The sequence below is a fragment of the Microcebus murinus genome, unplaced genomic scaffold (assembly GCF_040939455.1).
Source record: "Microcebus murinus isolate Inina unplaced genomic scaffold, M.murinus_Inina_mat1.0 scaf029_hap2_Mmur4.0, whole genome shotgun sequence".
In the NCBI taxonomy this organism is placed as follows: Eukaryota; Metazoa; Chordata; class Mammalia; order Primates; family Cheirogaleidae; genus Microcebus; species Microcebus murinus.
Genome location: NW_027438975.1, coordinates 190,876 through 208,134, shown reverse-complemented (window position 1 = coordinate 208,134; position 17,259 = coordinate 190,876). Strand labels below are relative to the sequence as shown.

General features: G+C 62.4%; 4 pseudogenes; all 4 read right to left on the bottom strand.

The window, feature by feature from the left end:
- Nucleotides 1-1,933: 1,933 nt before the first annotated feature.
- Nucleotides 1,934-2,053, bottom strand: LOC142868295 (uncharacterized; annotated as a pseudogene).
- A 3,820-nt stretch (nt 2,054-5,873) lies between these two features.
- LOC142868294 (uncharacterized) lies at nt 5,874-5,993 on the bottom strand (annotated as a pseudogene).
- Nucleotides 5,994-9,825: 3,832 nt separating this feature from the next.
- LOC142868292 (uncharacterized) lies at nt 9,826-9,945 on the bottom strand (annotated as a pseudogene).
- A 3,831-nt stretch (nt 9,946-13,776) lies between these two features.
- On the bottom strand, nt 13,777-13,896 carry LOC142868291 (uncharacterized; annotated as a pseudogene).
- Nucleotides 13,897-17,259: the final 3,363 nt, after the last annotated feature.

The window sequence follows — 17,259 nt, the reverse complement described above, 5'->3', positions numbered from 1 at the left end:
ACCGGACCCTCAATCTCAGTTTTCGGATGTTTTTGCCACTCTAAGGACCCGCAGGCCAGCTGGGCCTTCTGGCAGGACAGAGAGCCCCGGAATCCGACGTGGAGAGCTGGGTATACGTCCCCATGAGGAGGCGGTCCCCACCTCCGCGGCTATCCCCTTGCGGGGAGCGGCAGCCGCGGGGCCTCAGAGAAGACACCAGGCTGGGCCCCCACGGCACAGCGGGAGCACGTCCCCCGCAGGCCACTTAGCGACGGCGGCCAGCCGGCGGACGGTTGGGTTGCACGAGACGCTGCGGCCGCCCTGCTACCGGGTTCCTGGGAGGGCGTCCTGGAACCAGCGTCCACACCAAGCCCTTGGAAGGCCCAGGCGACGGAGGAGCCCCGTCAGGCAGGGGCCGAGGACGGTGACGGCCCGGGCGGGGACGAGCGTGTCAGGCAGGGGCAGAGGACGGTGACAGGTGATAGGCCGGGCGGGAAGGAGTCAGTCAGGCAGGGGCCGTGGAGGAGACGGGCTGGGTAAGGGTTAGGGTTAGTGTCAGGGCACAAGTCACAATCGCAAAGACCTGGAAGCCACCCGAGTGCCCATCGACCCACGAGTGGGTAAATAAAATGTGGCGCGTGGACACCACGGAGTGCTATTCGGCTATGAGGAGCAGCGGTGAGGGGGCACCTCTCGTGGTTCTCCTGGCCAGAGCTGGAACCCGTTCCAGTAAGCCAAGTATCCCAAGAATGGACACACGAGCACCACGTGCTCGCGCTCACCAGCAAATGGGTACGAACCGATGGACACCTAAGTGGACACAGAGGAATCACCTTCTTCGGGTGGGTGTCGGGCGGGTGGGGGGAGGGGATGGGCATACACATCCATTAGGAATGGGGTGGGTACGCACCGACTGGGGGATGGGCGCACTTGAAGCTCTGACCCGAGGGGGGAGGCTGGGAGAGGGCAACGCACCCGACCTTAACATTGGTGCCCCCACAATATGCTGGAACAACATGAGAGGTAAATGAATAAGAACACGGGGGGGGGGGAGGGGGGCACGGGCAACACATGTCACCTTAATACTTGGACTCCCATCATCTGCTTGAAAAGAGAGAGAAAAGAAAATGCAATAATAGAGATAAGAGACACTTTTTAAAAATAATGAATCCGGCCGGGCGCTGTGGCTCACGCCTGTAATCCTAGCTCTTGGGAGGCCGAGGCGGGCGGATTGCTCAAGGTCAGGAGTTCAAAACCAGCCTGAGCAAGAGCGAGACCCCGTCTCTACTATAAATAGAAAGAAATTAATTGGCCAACTGATATATATATAAAAAATTAGCGGGGCATGGTGGCGCATGCCTGCAGTCCCAGCTACCCTGGAGGCTGAGGCAGAAGGATCACTCGAGCCCAGGAGTTTGAAGTTGCTGTGAGCTAGGCTGACGCCACGGCACTCACTCTAGCCTGGGCAACAAACCGAGACTCTGTCTCAAAAAAAAAAAAAAAAAAAATGAATCCGAAGAGAAAAGTAAAAGGAGGCCTGTGGAGCAGGTCTGGGTGTGACTCCGGATCCCCGAACATCAGGTGCCACCACCAAAGATTCCTACGTGTAGCCCATAGAACCCCAAAAGCAACGGGAGGAGTTCTGGTCACATACTCCCTCAAAATGACATCCTGGCCTTCTTCTGGAACTCCCTCCCCTCTCAGACTCTCAAGGTTTCCTCCAGCGTGTCGGCTCCCACAGAGCAGACCTTTGGTCTGAGACCTGACTGTCCAGAAGCCACGCATGCTGCCGCGTGGCGGCGGTGTCACGGCTCGGGACAAGAGGAGGCCCAACGGCGCGGGCTGGGGCGCCAGGCACCGCGGCGGGCGCTGAGGGTGGGGGTCACCCCCACCCCGGGCCGCCCCCGCACTCCCAGAAACGCGACAGAACCAGAGGCAAAAAAAGAAAAGAAGAAGCCTACGGCACCCGGTATACACCGGGCGGTCTCCCATCCAAGTTCTAACCAGGCCCGACCCTGCTTAGCTTCCGAGACCAGACGGGATCGGGCGCGTTCGGGGTGGTGTGGCCGTGGACGGCGGAGGGCGCCCCTGCCCCGCTCAAGAAGCCGAGCCTCTCTGCGCTTCCCCGCCGCCTCCTCCCGCCCCAGGCCCCGCGCCGGGTCGGGCCTGTTGAGTTCGCCGGCCGGGTCCCGCGGGCTCCGAGGGACGGGGGGTGACAGGCGGGGCGGGCAGGGAGCGGCGGGCCGGGGTTGGGGGCTGTCTCTGTACACACACACACTCACACTCACACTCACTCACTCACTCACACTCACACAAGATGCGCCTCCACGGCTGGACCCGCCAAGGTGGAGACCTTCAAGCCCCCCTCCTCTCCTCGCCTGGCCTCCTTCACCTCCCCGCCCCCCACCCCCAGCGCGCCGGGGCCGCAGACTGCGCACGGGCGGGAGGGGCGGGGCGCTCGCCCTTTGACCCCAGCCAGGGGCGGCCCTCCCCCACAACCCCTTTCAGCTGCGCCCCCCACCCTGTGGCCCGGCGGCCGCCTATTCCCCCGGGCCAGGGCTGGGGCACAGCGCACGGGGGAGGGGAGCCAGTGTATGGGGCGTCTCTCTCTCTCGGGATGTGTCCCATGGGTGGGGTGGTGTGGTTTGTGGGGCGCTGAAGAAATCAGTCCCCTCCATCTCCTCCCTCTGGAAAACACCCAAGCCCTTGGAGAACTGCCCGCACCGCTACCGTGGGGGCCGGGACCCTCCTCTGTGTCCTCCTGTGGCCCAGTCCAAGGGGCCTGGGCCTGGCCGGGGCTGCACTGGACCCCAACCACCCTGGCGTGTGGACTCGCTAAAAATCGGCCATTAGATATTGGATTCCAGCGTCATTGAGGTCATTTCACTAATGAGTGCACCGCAAAGAGTTTCCTAATCCATCTGTGAGGGTGGCAACCGAAAGAGAATTTTAGAGCTGACAGAATAGGCGAGGAAAGGCATAGGAGATTTCCACACCCAGTAAGGAAGCCTTTCCCGAAGTGGAAGAAAGAAAGGAGCAAACAGAGACACCGGTAGCCCGCCCGGATCAGAGTCTGCCCCTGAGAGAAAGTACCCTGACCAGGTTCACCCGTGGGTGGGTCGCGAGCTAGCGGCACTCAGAAGAGCGAGGCCCGCAGTCTGTGCAGAAGACACCTGCACTCGGGTGTGTGTGGCGGCACAATTCACAAGCAGCTCCAGATGTTAAGCCAAGGAGAAGCCAGGGAGTTCCCAACGCCCCAGGTGTCCTCAGCCCACGACTGGCTGCTGTGGGAATGCGAAGCCCGGCTCCTTGTCTCAGAGCGGGGCAACCAGGAGGTGTGATGTCCACCCCGGGGTTCCCAGGAGGATCAGACTGAAGCTGGGACTTGGCCTGAAAGTGTCCCCTCGCATGGCCACCCCCTTCCCCTTCCTGCTCCTCTACTCCTGGTGCCCCTCCATCCAGGGGCCAGACCTTAAAGAGTCACCCGCAAGAGAATCCTGGTCCCAAAGGAGCCTTCTGGGGGACCCCTGCTGAGAGAGGTTGTGGGCATGGCCCGCTGGGGCTCTGCCCGACCCAGGGCTGAGAGATGCAACCTCCCAGCTCTGGGTCCCTGCAGGAAGTGTTGGCAAGCACAGGGCCAGTCCTCCAAAGGCCCAGGTGCAGGGAGCCCAGGCCAAGCAGCCTGTGGAAGAAGCCACATGCTGTGCCACCCCGGGGAACACCACTGCAGGCCACGGCCCTTCCCACCTCCTCCTCCTCCTCCTCCTCCTCCTCCTCCCACCCCGCCCCCGCCCCCGCCCCCACATGGCACAGGGCCCAGAGACACCTCAGACACTTGCTACCCAAAGTGCAAAGGGCATCAGTTGCTCCTCCAAACCCCCCCCCCCAGCCCAGCAGACCACGTTGTCCAGCCAGCCCCCGGGCCTCCCTGGGGTGCCCAGCACAAAAGTGCAGACACCCACCGGACCCTCAATCTCAGTTTTCGGATGTTTTTGCCACTCTAAGGACCCGCAGGCCAGCTGGGCCTTCTGGCAGGACAGAGAGCCCCGGAATCCGACGTGGAGAGCTGGGTATACGTCCCCATGAGGAGGCGGTCCCCACCTCCGCGGCTATCCCCTTGCGGGGAGCGGCAGCCGCGGGGCCTCAGAGAAGACACCAGGCTGGGCCCCCACGGCACAGCGGGAGCACGTCCCCCGCAGGCCACTTAGCGACGGCGGCCAGCCGGCGGACGGTTGGGTTGCACGAGACGCTGCGGCCGCCCTGCTACCGGGTTCCTGGGAGGGCGTCCTGGAACCAGCGTCCACACCAAGCCCTTGGAAGGCCCAGGCGACGGAGGAGCCCCGTCAGGCAGGGGCCGAGGACGGTGACGGCCCGGGCGGGGACGAGCGTGTCAGGCAGGGGCAGAGGACGGTGACAGGTGATAGGCCGGGCGGGAAGGAGTCAGTCAGGCAGGGGCCGTGGAGGAGACGGGCTGGGTAAGGGTTAGGGTTAGTGTCAGGGCACAAGTCACAATCGCAAAGACCTGGAAGCCACCCGAGTGCCCATCGACCCACGAGTGGGTAAATAAAATGTGGCGCGTGGACACCACGGAGTGCTATTCGGCTATGAGGAGCAGCGGTGAGGGGGCACCTCTCGTGGTTCTCCTGGCCAGAGCTGGAACCCGTTCCAGTAAGCCAAGTATCCCAAGAATGGACACACGAGCACCACGTGCTCGCGCTCACCAGCAAATGGGTACGAACCGATGGACACCTAAGTGGACACAGAGGAATCACCTTCTTCGGGTGGGTGTCGGGCGGGTGGGGGGAGGGGATGGGCATACACATCCATTAGGAATGGGGTGGGTACGCACCGACTGGGGGATGGGCGCACTTGAAGCTCTGACCCGAGGGGGGAGGCTGGGAGAGGGCAACGCACCCGACCTTAACATTGGTGCCCCCACAATATGCTGGAACAACATGAGAGGTAAATGAATAAGAACACGGGGGGGGGGGAGGGGGGCACGGGCAACACATGTCACCTTAATACTTGGACTCCCATCATCTGCTTGAAAAGAGAGAGAAAAGAAAATGCAATAATAGAGATAAGAGACACTTTTTAAAAATAATGAATCCGGCCGGGCGCTGTGGCTCACGCCTGTAATCCTAGGCTCTTGGGAGGCCGAGGCGGGCGGATTGCTCAAGGTCAGGAGTTCAAAACCAGCCTGAGCAAGAGCGAGACCCCGTCTCTACTATAAATAGAAAGAAATTAATTGGCCAACTGATATATATATAAAAAATTAGCGGGGCATGGTGGCGCATGCCTGCAGTCCCAGCTACCCTGGAGGCTGAGGCAGAAGGATCACTCGAGCCCAGGAGTTTGAAGTTGCTGTGAGCTAGGCTGACGCCACGGCACTCACTCTAGCCTGGGCAACAAACCGAGACTCTGTCTCAAAAAAAAAAAAAAAAAAATGAATCCGAAGAGAAAAGTAAAAGGAGGCCTGTGGAGCAGGTCTGGGTGTGACTCCGGATCCCCGAACATCAGGTGCCACCACCAAAGATTCCTACGTGTAGCCCATAGAACCCCAAAAGCAACGGGAGGAGTTCTGGTCACATACTCCCTCAAAATGACATCCTGGCCTTCTTCTGGAACTCCCTCCCCTCTCAGACTCTCAAGGTTTCCTCCAGCGTGTCGGCTCCCACAGAGCAGACCTTTGGTCTGAGACCTGACTGTCCAGAAGCCACGCATGCTGCCGCGTGGCGGCGGTGTCACGGCTCGGGACAAGAGGAGGCCCAACGGCGCGGGCTGGGGCGCCAGGCACCGCGGCGGGCGCTGAGGGTGGGGGTCACCCCCACCCCGGGCCGCCCCCGCACTCCCAGAAACGCGACAGAACCAGAGGCAAAAAAAAAAAAAGAAGAAGCCTACGGCACCCGGTATACACCGGGCGGTCTCCCATCCAAGTTCTAACCAGGCCCGACCCTGCTTAGCTTCCGAGACCAGACGGGATCGGGCGCGTTCGGGGTGGTGTGGCCGTGGACGGCGGAGGGCGCCCCTGCCCCGCTCAAGAAGCCGAGCCTCTCTGCGCTTCCCCGCCGCCTCCTCCCGCCCCAGGCCCCGCGCCGGGTCGGGCCTGTTGAGTTCGCCGGCCGGGTCCCGCGGGCTCCGAGGGACGGGGGGTGACAGGCGGGGCGGGCAGGGAGCGGCGGGCCGGGGTTGGGGGCTGTCTCTGTACACACACACACTCACACTCACACTCACTCACTCACTCACACTCACACAAGATGCGCCTCCACGGCTGGACCCGCCCAGGTGGAGACCTTCAAGCCCCCCTCCTCTCCTCGCCTGGCCTCCTTCACCTCCCCGCCCCCCACCCCCAGCGCGCCGGGGCCGCAGACTGCGCACGGGCGGGAGGGGCGGGGCGCTCGCCCTTTGACCCCAGCCAGGGGCGGCCCTCCCCCACAACCCCTTTCAGCTGCGCCCCCCACCCTGTGGCCCGGCGGCCGCCTATTCCCCCGGGCCAGGGCTGGGGCACAGCGCACGGGGGAGGGGAGCCAGTGTATGGGGCGTCTCTCTCTCTCTCGGGATGTGTCCCATGGGTGGGGTGGGGTGGGGTGGCGTGGTTTGTGGGGCGCTGAAGAAATCAGTCCCCTCCATCTCCTCCCTCTGGAAAACACCCAAGCCCTTGGAGAACTGCCCGCACCGCTACCGTGGGGGCCGGGACCCTCCTCTGTGTCCTCCTGTGGCCCAGTCCAAGGGGCCTGGGCCTGGCCGGGGCTGCACTGGACCCCAACCACCCTGGCGTGTGGACTCGCTAAAAATCGGCCATTAGATATTGGATTCCAGCGTCATTGAGGTCATTTCACTAATGAGTGCACCGCAAAGAGTTTCCTAATCCATCTGTGAGGGTGGCAACCGAAAGAGAATTTTAGAGCTGACAGAATAGGCGAGGAAAGGCATAAGAGATTTCCACACCCAGTAAGGAAGCCTTTCCCGAAGTGGAAGAAAGAAAGGAGCAAACAGAGACACCGGTAGCCCGCCCGGATCAGAGTCTGCCCCTGAGAGAAAGTACCCTGACCAGGTTCACCCGTGGGTGGGTCGCGAGCTAGCGGCACTCAGAAGAGCGAGGCCCGCAGTCTGTGCAGAAGACACCTGCACTCGGGTGTGTGTGGCGGCACAATTCACAAGCAGCTCCAGATGTTAAGCCAAGGAGAAGCCAGGGAGTTCCCAACGCCCCAGGTGTCCTCAGCCCACGACTGGCTGCTGTGGGAATGCGAAGCCCGGCTCCTTGTCTCAGAGCGGGGCAACCAGGAGGTGTGATGTCCACCCCGGGGTTCCCAGGAGGATCAGACTGAAGCTGGGACTTGGCCTGAAAGTGTCCCCTCGCATGGCCACCCCCTTCCCCTTCCTGCTCCTCTACTCCTGGTGCCCCTCCATCCAGGGGCCAGACCTTAAAGAGTCACCCGCAAGAGAATCCTGGTCCCAAAGGAGCCTTCTGGGGGACCCCTGCTGAGAGAGGTTGTGGGCATGGCCCGCTGGGGCTCTGCCCGACCCAGGGCTGAGAGATGCAACCTCCCAGCTCTGGGTCCCTGCAGGAAGTGTTGGCAAGCACAGGGCCAGTCCTCCAAAGGCCCAGGTGCAGGGAGCCCAGGCCAAGCAGCCTGTGGAAGAAGCCACATGCTGTGCCACCCCGGGGAACACCACTGCAGGCCACGGCCCTTCCCACCTCCTCCTCCTCCTCCTCCTCCTCCTCCTCCCACCCCGCCCCCGCCCCCGCCCCCACATGGCACAGGGCCCAGAGACACCTCAGACACTTGCTACCCAAAGTGCAAAGGGCATCAGTTGCTCCTCCAAACCCCCCCCCCCAGCCCAGCAGACCACGTTGTCCAGCCAGCCCCCGGGCCTCCCTGGGGTGCCCAGCACAAAAGTGCAGACACCCACCGGACCCTCAATCTCAGTTTTCGGATGTTTTTGCCACTCTAAGGACCCGCAGGCCAGCTGGGCCTTCTGGCAGGACAGAGAGCCCCGGAATCCGACGTGGAGAGCTGGGTATACGTCCCCATGAGGAGGCGGTCCCCACCTCCGCGGCTATCCCCTTGCGGGGAGCGGCAGCCGCGGGGCCTCAGAGAAGACACCAGGCTGGGCCCCCACGGCACAGCGGGAGCACGTCCCCCGCAGGCCACTTAGCGACGGCGGCCAGCCGGCGGACGGTTGGGTTGCACGAGACGCTGCGGCCGCCCTGCTACCGGGTTCCTGGGAGGGCGTCCTGGAACCAGCGTCCACACCAAGCCCTTGGAAGGCCCAGGCGACGGAGGAGCCCCGTCAGGCAGGGGCCGAGGACGGTGACGGCCCGGGCGGGGACGAGCGTGTCAGGCAGGGGCAGAGGACGGTGACAGGTGATAGGCCGGGCGGGAAGGAGTCAGTCAGGCAGGGGCCGTGGAGGAGACGGGCTGGGTAAGGGTTAGGGTTAGTGTCAGGGCACAAGTCACAATCGCAAAGACCTGGAAGCCACCCGAGTGCCCATCGACCCACGAGTGGGTAAATAAAATGTGGCGCGTGGACACCACGGAGTGCTATTCGGCTATGAGGAGCAGCGGTGAGGGGGCACCTCTCGTGGTTCTCCTGGCCAGAGCTGGAACCCGTTCCAGTAAGCCAAGTATCCCAAGAATGGACACACGAGCACCACGTGCTCGCGCTCACCAGCAAATGGGTACGAACCGATGGACACCTAAGTGGACACAGAGGAATCACCTTCTTCGGGTGGGTGTCGGGCGGGTGGGGGGAGGGGATGGGCATACACATCCATTAGGAATGGGGTGGGTACGCACCGACTGGGGGATGGGCGCACTTGAAGCTCTGACCCGAGGGGGGAGGCTGGGAGAGGGCAACGCACCCGACCTTAACATTGGTGCCCCCACAATATGCTGGAACAACATGAGAGGTAAATGAATAAGAACACGGGGGGGGGGGGAGAGGGGCACGGGCAACACATGTCACCTTAATACTTGGACTCCCATCATCTGCTTGAAAAGAGAGAGAAAAGAAAATGCAATAATAGAGATAAGAGACACTTTTTAAAAATAATGAATCCGGCCGGGCGCTGTGGCTCACGCCTGTAATCCTAGCTCTTGGGAGGCCGAGGCGGGCGGATTGCTCAAGGTCAGGAGTTCAAAACCAGCCTGAGCAAGAGCGAGACCCCGTCTCTACTATAAATAGAAAGAAATTAATTGGCCAACTGATATATATATAAAAAATTAGCGGGGCATGGTGGCGCATGCCTGCAGTCCCAGCTACCCTGGAGGCTGAGGCAGAAGGATCACTCGAGCCCAGGAGTTTGAAGTTGCTGTGAGCTAGGCTGACGCCACGGCACTCACTCTAGCCTGGGCAACAAACCGAGACTCTGTCTCAAAAAAAAAAAAAAAAAAATGAATCCGAAGAGAAAAGTAAAAGGAGGCCTGTGGAGCAGGTCTGGGTGTGACTCCGGATCCCCGAACATCAGGTGCCACCACCAAAGATTCCTACGTGTAGCCCATAGAACCCCAAAAGCAACGGGAGGAGTTCTGGTCACATACTCCCTCAAAATGACATCCTGGCCTTCTTCTGGAACTCCCTCCCCTCTCAGACTCTCAAGGTTTCCTCCAGCGTGTCGGCTCCCACAGAGCAGACCTTTGGTCTGAGACCTGACTGTCCAGAAGCCACGCATGCTGCCGCGTGGCGGCGGTGTCACGGCTCGGGACAAGAGGAGGCCCAACGGCGCGGGCTGGGGCGCCAGGCACCGCGGCGGGCGCTGAGGGTGGGGGTCACCCCCACCCCGGGCCGCCCCCGCACTCCCAGAAACGCGACAGAACCAGAGGCAAAAAAAAAAAAAGAAGAAGCCTACGGCACCCGGTATACACCGGGCGGTCTCCCATCCAAGTTCTAACCAGGCCCGACCCTGCTTAGCTTCCGAGACCAGACGGGATCGGGCGCGTTCGGGGTGGTGTGGCCGTGGACGGCGGAGGGCGCCCCTGCCCCGCTCAAGAAGCCGAGCCTCTCTGCGCTTCCCCGCCGCCTCCTCCCGCCCCAGGCCCCGCGCCGGGTCGGGCCTGTTGAGTTCGCCGGCCGGGTCCCGCGGGCTCCGAGGGACGGGGGGTGACAGGCGGGGCGGGCAGGGAGCGGCGGGCCGGGGTTGGGGGCTGTCTCTGTACACACACACACTCACACTCACACTCACTCACTCACTCACACTCACACAAGATGCGCCTCCACGGCTGGACCCGCCCAGGTGGAGACCTTCAAGCCCCCCTCCTCTCCTCGCCTGGCCTCCTTCACCTCCCCGCCCCCCACCCCCAGCGCGCCGGGGCCGCAGACTGCGCACGGGCGGGAGGGGCGGGGCGCTCGCCCTTTGACCCCAGCCAGGGGCGGCCCTCCCCCACAACCCCTTTCAGCTGCGCCCCCCACCCTGTGGCCCGGCGGCCGCCTATTCCCCCGGGCCAGGGCTGGGGCACAGCGCACGGGGGAGGGGAGCCAGTGTATGGGGCGTCTCTCTCTCTCTCGGGATGTGTCCCATGGGTGGGGTGGGGTGGGGTGGCGTGGTTTGTGGGGCGCTGAAGAAATCAGTCCCCTCCATCTCCTCCCTCTGGAAAACACCCAAGCCCTTGGAGAACTGCCCGCACCGCTACCGTGGGGGCCGGGACCCTCCTCTGTGTCCTCCTGTGGCCCAGTCCAAGGGGCCTGGGCCTGGCCGGGGCTGCACTGGACCCCAACCACCCTGGCGTGTGGACTCGCTAAAAATCGGCCATTAGATATTGGATTCCAGCGTCATTGAGGTCATTTCACTAATGAGTGCACCGCAAAGAGTTTCCTAATCCATCTGTGAGGGTGGCAACCGAAAGAGAATTTTAGAGCTGACAGAATAGGCGAGGAAAGGCATAAGAGATTTCCACACCCAGTAAGGAAGCCTTTCCCGAAGTGGAAGAAAGAAAGGAGCAAACAGAGACACCGGTAGCCCGCCCGGATCAGAGTCTGCCCCTGAGAGAAAGTACCCTGACCAGGTTCACCCGTGGGTGGGTCGCGAGCTAGCGGCACTCAGAAGAGCGAGGCCCGCAGTCTGTGCAGAAGACACCTGCACTCGGGTGTGTGTGGCGGCACAATTCACAAGCAGCTCCAGATGTTAAGCCAAGGAGAAGCCAGGGAGTTCCCAACGCCCCAGGTGTCCTCAGCCCACGACTGGCTGCTGTGGGAATGCGAAGCCCGGCTCCTTGTCTCAGAGCGGGGCAACCAGGAGGTGTGATGTCCACCCCGGGGTTCCCAGGAGGATCAGACTGAAGCTGGGACTTGGCCTGAAAGTGTCCCCTCGCATGGCCACCCCCTTCCCCTTCCTGCTCCTCTACTCCTGGTGCCCCTCCATCCAGGGGCCAGACCTTAAAGAGTCACCCGCAAGAGAATCCTGGTCCCAAAGGAGCCTTCTGGGGGACCCCTGCTGAGAGAGGTTGTGGGCATGGCCCGCTGGGGCTCTGCCCGACCCAGGGCTGAGAGATGCAACCTCCCAGCTCTGGGTCCCTGCAGGAAGTGTTGGCAAGCACAGGGCCAGTCCTCCAAAGGCCCAGGTGCAGGGAGCCCAGGCCAAGCAGCCTGTGGAAGAAGCCACATGCTGTGCCACCCCGGGGAACACCACTGCAGGCCACGGCCCTTCCCACCTCCTCCTCCTCCTCCTCCTCCTCCTCCTCCCACCCCGCCCCCGCCCCCGCCCCCACATGGCACAGGGCCCAGAGACACCTCAGACACTTGCTACCCAAAGTGCAAAGGGCATCAGTTGCTCCTCCAAACCCCCCCCCCCAGCCCAGCAGACCACGTTGTCCAGCCAGCCCCCGGGCCTCCCTGGGGTGCCCAGCACAAAAGTGCAGACACCCACCGGACCCTCAATCTCAGTTTTCGGATGTTTTTGCCACTCTAAGGACCCGCAGGCCAGCTGGGCCTTCTGGCAGGACAGAGAGCCCCGGAATCCGACGTGGAGAGCTGGGTATACGTCCCCATGAGGAGGCGGTCCCCACCTCCGCGGCTATCCCCTTGCGGGGAGCGGCAGCCGCGGGGCCTCAGAGAAGACACCAGGCTGGGCCCCCACGGCACAGCGGGAGCACGTCCCCCGCAGGCCACTTAGCGACGGCGGCCAGCCGGCGGACGGTTGGGTTGCACGAGACGCTGCGGCCGCCCTGCTACCGGGTTCCTGGGAGGGCGTCCTGGAACCAGCGTCCACACCAAGCCCTTGGAAGGCCCAGGCGACGGAGGAGCCCCGTCAGGCAGGGGCCGAGGACGGTGACGGCCCGGGCGGGGACGAGCGTGTCAGGCAGGGGCAGAGGACGGTGACAGGTGATAGGCCGGGCGGGAAGGAGTCAGTCAGGCAGGGGCCGTGGAGGAGACGGGCTGGGTAAGGGTTAGGGTTAGTGTCAGGGCACAAGTCACAATCGCAAAGACCTGGAAGCCACCCGAGTGCCCATCGACCCACGAGTGGGTAAATAAAATGTGGCGCGTGGACACCACGGAGTGCTATTCGGCTATGAGGAGCAGCGGTGAGGGGGCACCTCTCGTGGTTCTCCTGGCCAGAGCTGGAACCCGTTCCAGTAAGCCAAGTATCCCAAGAATGGACACACGAGCACCACGTGCTCGCGCTCACCAGCAAATGGGTACGAACCGATGGACACCTAAGTGGACACAGAGGAATCACCTTCTTCGGGTGGGTGTCGGGCGGGTGGGGGGAGGGGATGGGCATACACATCCATTAGGAATGGGGTGGGTACGCACCGACTGGGGGATGGGCGCACTTGAAGCTCTGACCCGAGGGGGGAGGCTGGGAGAGGGCAACGCACCCGACCTTAACATTGGTGCCCCCACAATATGCTGGAACAACATGAGAGGTAAATGAATAAGAACACGGGGGGGGGGGAGGGGGGCACGGGCAACACATGTCACCTTAATACTTGGACTCCCATCATCTGCTTGAAAAGAGAGAGAAAAGAAAATGCAATAATAGAGATAAGAGACACTTTTTAAAAATAATGAATCCGGCCGGGCGCTGTGGCTCACGCCTGTAATCCTAGCTCTTGGGAGGCCGAGGCGGGCGGATTGCTCAAGGTCAGGAGTTCAAAACCAGCCTGAGCAAGAGCGAGACCCCGTCTCTACTATAAATAGAAAGAAATTAATTGGCCAACTGATATATATATAAAAAATTAGCGGGGCATGGTGGCGCATGCCTGCAGTCCCAGCTACCCTGGAGGCTGAGGCAGAAGGATCACTCGAGCCCAGGAGTTTGAAGTTGCTGTGAGCTAGGCTGACGCCACGGCACTCACTCTAGCCTGGGCAACAAACCGAGACTCTGTCTCAAAAAAAAAAAAAAAAAAAATGAATCCGAAGAGAAAAGTAAAAGGAGGCCTGTGGAGCAGGTCTGGGTGTGACTCCGGATCCCCGAACATCAGGTGCCACCACCAAAGATTCCTACGTGTAGCCCATAGAACCCCAAAAGCAACGGGAGGAGTTCTGGTCACATACTCCCTCAAAATGACATCCTGGCCTTCTTCTGGAACTCCCTCCCCTCTCAGACTCTCAAGGTTTCCTCCAGCGTGTCGGCTCCCACAGAGCAGACCTTTGGTCTGAGACCTGACTGTCCAGAAGCCACGCATGCTGCCGCGTGGCGGCGGTGTCACGGCTCGGGACAAGAGGAGGCCCAACGGCGCGGGCTGGGGCGCCAGGCACCGCGGCGGGCGCTGAGGGTGGGGGTCACCCCCACCCCGGGCCGCCCCCGCACTCCCAGAAACGCGACAGAACCAGAGGCAAAAAAAGAAAAGAAGAAGCCTACGGCACCCGGTATACACCGGGCGGTCTCCCATCCAAGTTCTAACCAGGCCCGACCCTGCTTAGCTTCCGAGACCAGACGGGATCGGGCGCGTTCGGGGTGGTGTGGCCGTGGACGGCGGAGGGCGCCCCTGCCCCGCTCAAGAAGCCGAGCCTCTCTGCGCTTCCCCGCCGCCTCCTCCCGCCCCAGGCCCCGCGCCGGGTCGGGCCTGTTGAGTTCGCCGGCCGGGTCCCGCGGGCTCCGAGGGACGGGGGGTGACAGGCGGGGCGGGCAGGGAGCGGCGGGCCGGGGTTGGGGGCTGTCTCTGTACACACACACACTCACACTCACACTCACTCACTCACTCACACTCACACAAGATGCGCCTCCACGGCTGGACCCGCCAAGGTGGAGACCTTCAAGCCCCCCTCCTCTCCTCGCCTGGCCTCCTTCACCTCCCCGCCCCCCACCCCCAGCGCGCCGGGGCCGCAGACTGCGCACGGGCGGGAGGGGCGGGGCGCTCGCCCTTTGACCCCAGCCAGGGGCGGCCCTCCCCCACAACCCCTTTCAGCTGCGCCCCCCACCCTGTGGCCCGGCGGCCGCCTATTCCCCCGGGCCAGGGCTGGGGCACAGCGCACGGGGGAGGGGAGCCAGTGTATGGGGCGTCTCTCTCTCTCGGGATGTGTCCCATGGGTGGGGTGGTGTGGTTTGTGGGGCGCTGAAGAAATCAGTCCCCTCCATCTCCTCCCTCTGGAAAACACCCAAGCCCTTGGAGAACTGCCCGCACCGCTACCGTGGGGGCCGGGACCCTCCTCTGTGTCCTCCTGTGGCCCAGTCCAAGGGGCCTGGGCCTGGCCGGGGCTGCACTGGACCCCAACCACCCTGGCGTGTGGACTCGCTAAAAATCGGCCATTAGATATTGGATTCCAGCGTCATTGAGGTCATTTCACTAATGAGTGCACCGCAAAGAGTTTCCTAATCCATCTGTGAGGGTGGCAACCGAAAGAGAATTTTAGAGCTGACAGAATAGGCGAGGAAAGGCATAGGAGATTTCCACACCCAGTAAGGAAGCCTTTCCCGAAGTGGAAGAAAGAAAGGAGCAAACAGAGACACCGGTAGCCCGCCCGGATCAGAGTCTGCCCCTGAGAGAAAGTACCCTGACCAGGTTCACCCGTGGGTGGGTCGCGAGCTAGCGGCACTCAGAAGAGCGAGGCCCGCAGTCTGTGCAGAAGACACCTGCACTCGGGTGTGTGTGGCGGCACAATTCACAAGCAGCTCCAGATGTTAAGCCAAGGAGAAGCCAGGGAGTTCCCAACGCCCCAGGTGTCCTCAGCCCACGACTGGCTGCTGTGGGAATGCGAAGCCCGGCTCCTTGTCTCAGAGCGGGGCAACCAGGAGGTGTGATGTCCACCCCGGGGTTCCCAGGAGGATCAGACTGAAGCTGGGACTTGGCCTGAAAGTGTCCCCTCGCATGGCCACCCCCTTCCCCTTCCTGCTCCTCTACTCCTGGTGCCCCTCCATCCAGGGGCCAGACCTTAAAGAGTCACCCGCAAGAGAATCCTGGTCCCAAAGGAGCCTTCTGGGGGACCCCTGCTGAGAGAGGTTGTGGGCATGGCCCGCTGGGGCTCTGCCCGACCCAGGGCTGAGAGATGCAACCTCCCAGCTCTGGGTCCCTGCAGGAAGTGTTGGCAAGCACAGGGCCAGTCCTCCAAAGGCCCAGGTGCAGGGAGCCCAGGCCAAGCAGCCTGTGGAAGAAGCCACATGCTGTGCCACCCCGGGGAACACCACTGCAGGCCACGGCCCTTCCCACCTCCTCCTCCTCCTCCTCCTCCTCCTCCTCCCACCCCGCCCCCGCCCCCGCCCCCACATGGCACAGGGCCCAGAGACACCTCAGACACTTGCTACCCAAAGTGCAAAGGGCATCAGTTGCTCCTCCAACCCCCCCCCCCAGCCCAGCAGACCACGTTGTCCAGCCAGCCCCCGGGCCTCCCTGGGGTGCCCAGCACAAAAGTGCAGACACCCACCGGACCCTCAATCTCAGTTTTCGGATGTTTTTGCCACTCTAAGGACCCGCAGGCCAGCTGGGCCTTCTGGCAGGACAGAGAGCCCCGGAATCCGACGTGGAGAGCTGGGTATACGTCCCCATGAGGAGGCGGTCCCCACCTCCGCGGCTATCCCCTTGCGGGGAGCGGCAGCCGCGGGGCCTCAGAGAAGACACCAGGCTGGGCCCCCACGGCACAGCGGGAGCACGTCCCCCGCAGGCCACTTAGCGACGGCGGCCAGCCGGCGGACGGTTGGGTTGCACGAGACGCTGCGGCCGCCCTGCTACCGGGTTCCTGGGAGGGCGTCCTGGAACCAGCGTCCACACCAAGCCCTTGGAAGGCCCAGGCGACGGAGGAGCCCCGTCAGGCAGGGGCCGAGGACGGTGACGGCCCGGGCGGGGACGAGCGTGTCAGGCAGGGGCAGAGGACGGTGACAGGTGATAGGCCGGGCGGGAAGGAGTCAGTCAGGCAGGGGCCGTGGAGGAGACGGGCTGGGTAAGGGTTAGGGTTAGTGTCAGGGCACAAGTCACAATCGCAAAGACCTGGAAGCCACCCGAGTGCCCATCGACCCACGAGTGGGTAAATAAAATGTGGCGCGTGGACACCACGGAGTGCTATTCGGCTATGAGGAGCAGCGGTGAGGGGGCACCTCTCGTGGTTCTCCTGGCCAGAGCTGGAACCCGTTCCAGTAAGCCAAGTATCCCAAGAATGGACACACGAGCACCACGTGCTCGCGCTCACCAGCAAATGGGTACGAACCGATGGACACCTAAGTGGACACAGAGGAATCACCTTCTTCGGGTGGGTGTCGGGCGGGTGGGGGGAGGGGATGGGCATACACATCCATTAGGAATGGGGTGGGTACGCACCGACTGGGGGATGGGCGCACTTGAAGCTCTGACCCGAGGGGGGAGGCTGGGAGAGGGCAACGCACCCGACCTTAACATTGGTGCCCCCACAATATGCTGGAACAACATGAGAGGTAAATGAATAAGAACACGGGGGGGGGGGAGGGGGGCACGGGCAACACATGTCACCTTAATACTTGGACTCCCATCATCTGCTTGAAAAGAGAGAGAAAAGAAAATGCAATAATAGAGATAAGAGACACTTTTTAAAAATAATGAATCCGGCCGGGCGCTGTGGCTCACGCCTGTAATCCTAGCTCTTGGGAGGCCGAGGCGGGCGGATTGCTCAAGGTCAGGAGTTCAAAACCAGCCTGAGCAAGAGCGAGACCCCGTCTCTACTATAAATAGAAAGAAATTAATTGGCCAACTGATATATATATAAAAAATTAGCGGGGCATGGTGGCGCATGCCTGCAGTCCCAGCTACCCTGGAGGCTGAGGCAGAAGGATCACTCGAGCCCAGGAGTTTGAAGTTGCTGTGAGCTAGGCTGACGCCACGGCACTCACTCTAGCCTGGGCAACAAACCGAGACTCTGTCTCAAAAAAAAAAA